At 46.2% G+C, this 5,046-nt stretch overlaps 1 long non-coding RNA gene across 1 annotated transcript; it reads left to right on the top strand.

Moving 5' to 3' along the window:
- The first annotated feature begins 2,653 nt into the window (after nt 1-2,653).
- LOC127002950 (uncharacterized) lies at nt 2,654-4,793 on the top strand. The gene is made up of 2 exons (XR_007756767.1): nt 2,654-2,793; nt 3,303-4,793. It is a non-coding gene; the product is annotated as an uncharacterized LOC127002950 (long non-coding RNA).
- Nucleotides 4,794-5,046: the final 253 nt, after the last annotated feature.

The following is a 5,046-nucleotide window of genomic DNA, read 5'->3' as shown; positions in this document are numbered from 1 at the left end:
CCCCCCCCCCCTTTGCAGGTCTCCTCGTCTCCATCCTGATACTCAAGACGAATGTTGATGCTGTTTCCGACACACACACACACACACACACACACACACACACACACACACATACACACGCACGCACGCACGCACACACCGCATAGAGTTGCATCATACTGTTTTTTCTCTCCATTTTATCAATTTTGAGAGAGAGAGAGAGAGAGAGAGAGAGAGAGAGAGAGAGAGAGAGAGAGAGAGAGAGAGAGAGAGAGAGAGAGAGATATTAGGTTTGAGGGAGGAAGCCGACAAACACGTTCCACCTTTTCTTCTCCTCCTCCTCCTCCTCCTCCTCCTCCTCCTCCTCTTCCTCCTCGCCCACGTGGTCAATACAGAGGTGGCACTTCCTGCACCCACTGACCTTGTGTGTGTGTGTGTGTGTGTGTGTGTGTGTGTGTGTGTGTACGGGTCGCCGCCACACCTGAGTCTCATCACCAGGTAAACAAAAGGTAATCAAGGAGGAGGAGGAGGAGGAGGAGGAGGAGGAGGAGGAGGCGTTACATAAGGTTAATGAGGAAGAAGAGAGATGAAAAGTAGAGAGTGAGGAGGAGGCAGGTAGAGAGAGAGTGTGTGTGTGTGTGTGTGTGTGTGTGTGTGTGTGTGTGTGTGTGTGTGTGTGTTTCTTTGTCCTTTTTCCTTTGTGTTTCTTCCTTTTCATATCCTTTCTTTTCCTTCTTTCTCGTTAGCTTTTTATTTTCTTTCGTCTTTTCTTCTTTGTTTTCTTTCCTTTTCTTTTCCCTTGTCTTCCTTTTCCTCTCTTCCCCTTTCTTTCCCTTTCCTTCTTTCCTCTTCACTTCCTTCCCCCTTTCTTAGTCTTCCCTTGTTCCTTGTTAGCTTTATTTTTAGTTCTTCTTTCCTTTTTCTTATTCTTTCTTTCTTTGTCTTTCTTTGTCTCTCCCCTTCAGTCCTTTTCTTTCGCTTTTCTCCTGTGTGTGTGTGTGTGTGTGTGTATTTCACCAGCAAATACCCTCCCGATTAGAGCAACTGCAAGGCTCATTAGTCAATCTCCAGAACCTCCCACAGCATCCCCCCCCCCCTTGCTCGAGCGGGGACAGTTAAGGGGCTATTGCACTGGGCAAATTTTCCGTGGATCTGCAGTCAAACCACGATTTCCGCTGGCGTGGTTCTCCTATTTCCGTGGTTTTCTGACGTGTCCACGATCTTCCAAAGCTACGGTAGATTTCACTGAAGGACGACGGTATTACTCACCATCATCATCAGCAGCAATAACAAGAAATAAATGAGAACCACGCCAGCGGAAATCGTGGTTTGACTGAAGATCCACGGAAAATTTGCCCAGTGTAATAGCCCCTTAATTACACTCCTAGTCAGCGGAGCAAAAGCCGGCCTGAGCGAGGATGAGGGAAGGAAGTGGAGAGGAGAGAAGATATGGGAGTGAAAAGAAAGAAAAGGAAATACGAGGAAAAAAAAAGGAAGATAAAAAAGGAAGATAGAGGAGTGAAAAGAAAGGAATGGAAATAAGAGGAAAGAAAAATGAAGATAACATAAAAGGAAGATAGAGGAGTGAAAAGAAAGGAAAGGAAATAAGAGGAAATAAAAAGGAAGATAAAAGAAAATATGATTAAGAAAGCAGAAAAAAACAAAAGAAAAACAAACATAAGCTGACAAGGAACAAGGGAAGAATGAGAACAGGGAACGGAAGTGGAAATAAGATTAAAAAAAGAGAAAGAAAAGAAAAGAAAAATGAGAAAAAAAGGAAGAGAAACGGAGAGGAGGAAAGAGAAGGGGAATGGAGAGGAGAGAAAGAAGGGAAATGGAAATGAGATGAGGCAGGAGAAAAGCGAAAGAAAGGAAAGAAAAGGAAAGAAGGAAGAAGAAAAAGGAAGACAAATAAAGAAAGAATAAGAAAAAGGAAAGAAGAACAAAACAAAATAAAGCTAACAAGGAACAAGGGAAGAAGAAGTGAAGAGGAGAGAAGGAAAGGGAAAGAAAGGGGAGAGGAAAAGGAAGACAAGGGAAAAGAAAAGGAAAGAAAAGAAAGAAGACGAAAGAAAATAAAAAAGCTAACGAGGAAGAAGGAAAAGAAAGAAAGGAGATGAAAATAAAGAAAAACAAAGGGAAAGAAAGGAAAGAAATAGAAGGAAAGGGGAGAGAGGAAAACGAAGACAAGGGAAAAGAAAATGAAAGAAAAGAAAAAGAAGAAAAGACGAAAGAAAATAAACAAAAGCTAACGAGGGAGAAGGAAAAGAAAGAAAGGAGATGAAAGTAAAGCAAAACAAAAGGAAAGAAAGGAAAGAAGTTGAAAGAAATGGGATAGAGGAAAACAAAGACAAGCGAAAAGAAAAGAAAGAAAGAGAAAGAAGAAAAGATGAAGACAAGGGAAATGAAAAGGAAAGAGAAGAAAGAAAAGACAAAAAAAAAAGCTAACGAGAAAGAAGGAAAAGAAAGAAAGGAGATAAAAAGTAAAGCAAACAAAGAAAAAAAGTATGGAAAAACAAAAACAAAAAAAAAACCGAAAGATTAACAAAAACTAACAAGGAAGAAGAAAAGGGCAAGAAAGGGAGGGGGGGGGGGGGGAGCGGAAGAGGGGAGGCAATCTGACCCTTCCGCCGTCCTTAGCTGCCCTTAACTGACGGTGCCGGAGTGTATGGGAGGGAAGGGGGCGGGGCGGTGTTGTCCTGGCGGCGTGTGGCAGCGGCGAGGGTGTATATAAGGTTGTCTATCCTGGCCGAACCTCAACACACACTACAGCCTCTCCCTCCTCGCTCTCCGTAACCTAACCTCACTTTCCTGGTGGGTGGGTGTGATTCTAGAGTTTGGTCCTCTGCCTTCCCTTCCCTTTCCTTCCTGAGCATGTTTATTGTTTTTGCGGTTTTCATTTTTGACAGATTTCTTGTTTTTTTTTTGTTTTTGTCCCCTTATTTAATCAACTATGCCTCCTCCTTCTCCTCCTTTTCCTCCTCTTCCTCTTCCTTTTCTTCTTCTTCTTTTCCCTCTTTTCCTTCTTCCTGTTCCTCTTCCTCTCTCTCTCTCTCTCTCTCTCTCTGCATCAGTATTTATCTCTATCTCTTTTTCTCTTCGTCCTACATTTAGTTAGCCATCCTTTGCCACACATTCAATTTTTTTTTCTCCACTTGGTCCTAACTCTTTACTGCCCTTCATGATTGTAGCAAATATTAAACAACGTCACTGGCAATTAGTCTTTTTGGGTCACGTGACTATACACATCATAAAGGTAAAGGGAAGGTCACTGTCCATCGTGAGTGTGGCGATGCGTCTGACCCTTCCGCTTCCCCTTACAGACCGTCGGGATGGCTCGCGCCCACGTGCTCCTGCTGCTGCTGGTGGCTTCGGCGTCCCTGGCTGCTGTGGGCGACGGCTTCGTGCTGTGCCCCACTTTCCCGCGCTGTTGCAAGACCGGCTCGTGCGGCCTACTGTGCCCCTCGTGCAGTGAAGCCGAATACTTCAAGAACGGGGTCAGGATCGAGCCTAAGAGTTCAGTGCGCTGCGGCCTTAACAATCTCATCGGCGACCCCTATGCCCTAGTCGGCGCGGACATCTTCCCCAGCCCGCTCATCTGCATCTAGGCGTCAGGGTCGTGGAACTAATGAAGGTTCTGATCCATGTTGTTCCTGTGCTCCCTCAAGGCCCCGCGCTGGTCGTGGACGAGGGAACGAGTCCTGCTGAATGCGATGGACCGTTCCTCTTGAGCTCTGGACGAGGGAAAGAGTCCAGATGGATGTTCGGCCGTTCCCCTTGAGTCCTAGGAGAAAGAGTTCAGCCCGGTGCTCTCCAGTCATGGCAGAGGGAGAGTCCAGCTTGATGCGATGGCACAATGGTCTTGAGTCTTAGAAGAGGGATAGAGTCCAGCCGCTTCCCTTGTCTTATTTAGGTCTGAAGCCTTGAACGTATCCAGCTGCGTCTTGGGCCGGTGCTCTGATGTATCCCAAAGGTCCTCCGTCTGGGTCCTGGCGTCCTATGTCCAACCGTGTGCGGGGACGGAGAAGAAGGTATGTCATGGGGTACTGAGGGGAAGGAAGTCCTGATCCTGGTGCCTCGTGTGATGGGCCGAGGCAGGGACGTGAAAGATGGGATGTCAAAGGGAAGATCATGCCGGTGCTGAGGGGAAGACAGTCCTGGTCCCGGCGCCTTGAATGTCCAGCCTTGTGTGGTGGACTGGTGCCGGGTCTCAAGGTGTCTGTGGTGAGGGTATTCGTGTCTGTGGGTGAATCCAAGGCACTACGGGTGGAGGCTCCTTGTCTGAGGTGATTGCAGGTGTTCCGGTCCCTCATCTCATAGGCAGGTGTCCTCCAAGCTGAGCCGCCGAGGCAAGAAGTGTTACAGAGTCGGGAGAAAAGTCCGCAGGTTGTCTCCCGCCTGGTGACGTGACGAGGCCCAAAGTGTGAGGCTGTTAGTGTGTTTTGTGGTGAGTCAGAGAAGTCGCTGCGTGCGAGTCTCGAGCACATCCGGTGGTGACAGTGTAGAGCTGCGACGACATCAGCTGACATTGTGGTGCAGGCGCGGAGTTCCCCTTGGCGGGTCTTCGGCCACACGCTGTGATATTAGAGTTTAAGGATTATTGCAGAGTTGAGTTGTCATTTTGCTTTCTATCTCGACTGGCTGTTCTCGATCATGCCATTTTGCTTCACGATGTTCTAAATTGTAGCAGCGTGATTGTGCTTTCGAATTTAAAGTATATGTAATTTCTTAAAGGATTGCTTAGTGTTTAGATATTTGTAAATGTTGCAATATTTGTGAATGTTTCAAGACGCCAATAAATGTTGCTCAGCGTACTCCTCCATCTTTTTTTTCGACACCACGAGCATGTATTGTGGTTGCTTTATGGTGCATGGGTATTCAATGGAAGGTTATCTAATGGTAAGTTAACTAATGGCACGTTATCTAATGGTAGGTAATGGTAATAGCAGGTCTTATGAGAGAAAATTCAGCTTTCTCGGCACTACACAAAGAGAGATTTTGAAACACTCACCATTCCGAATGCCACGAAGCACTTCCAGTACACACGAACACACATTATTTATATAT

This window comes from Eriocheir sinensis, chromosome 24 (assembly GCF_024679095.1).
Source record: "Eriocheir sinensis breed Jianghai 21 chromosome 24, ASM2467909v1, whole genome shotgun sequence".
Taxonomy (NCBI): Eukaryota; Metazoa; Arthropoda; class Malacostraca; order Decapoda; family Varunidae; genus Eriocheir; species Eriocheir sinensis.
The sequence above is the reverse complement of the archived record's forward strand: the minus strand, read 5'-3'. Positions and strand labels throughout refer to the sequence as shown.